Consider the following 749-nt stretch of genomic DNA (forward strand, 5'->3'; position numbering starts at 1 on the left):
CCTTCTTTCCTCTCATTTCCATTTCCCTCCCTCCTTCCCTTCCTCCCTTCCTGTCATTTCCATTTCCCTCCCTTTTCCTTCCTTCCTTCCTTCCTTCTTTTCCTCTCATTTCCATTTTCCCTCCCTCCTTCCTTCCTCCCCCTTCCTGTCATTTCCATTTCCCTCCCTTTTCTCCTTCCTTCCTTCCTTCTCTCTTCCTCTCATTTCCATTTCCCCTCCCTCCTTCCTTCCTCCCTTCCTGTCATTTCCATTTCCCTCCCTTTTTCCTTCCTCCTTCCTTCCTTCTTTCCTCTCATTTCCATTTCCCCTCCCTCCTTCCTTCCTCCTCTCCTCGTCATTTCCATTTCCCTCCCTCCTTCCTTCCTTCCTCCCTTCCTGTCATTTCCATTTCCCTCCCTTTTTCCTTCCTTCCTTCCTTCTTTCCTCTCATTTCCATTTCCCTCCCTCCTTCCTTCCTCCCTTCCTGTCATTTCCATTTCCTCCCTTTTCCTTCCTTCCTTCCTTCTTTCCTCTCATTTCCATTTCCCTCCCTCCTTCCTTCCTCCCTTCCTGTCATTTCCATTTCCTCCCTTTTCCTTCCTTCCTTCCTTCCTTCTTTCCTCTCATTTCCATTTCCCTCCCTCCTTCCTTCCTCCCTTCCTGTCATTTCCATTTCCCTCCCTTTTTCCTTCCTTCCTTCCTTCTCCTTCTTCTTCCTCTCATTTCCATTTCCCTCCCTCCTTCCTTCCTCCCTTCCTGTCATTTCCATT

This window comes from Erythrolamprus reginae, chromosome 8, assembly GCF_031021105.1.
Source record: "Erythrolamprus reginae isolate rEryReg1 chromosome 8, rEryReg1.hap1, whole genome shotgun sequence".
Classification (NCBI taxonomy): domain Eukaryota; kingdom Metazoa; phylum Chordata; class Lepidosauria; order Squamata; family Dipsadidae; genus Erythrolamprus; species Erythrolamprus reginae.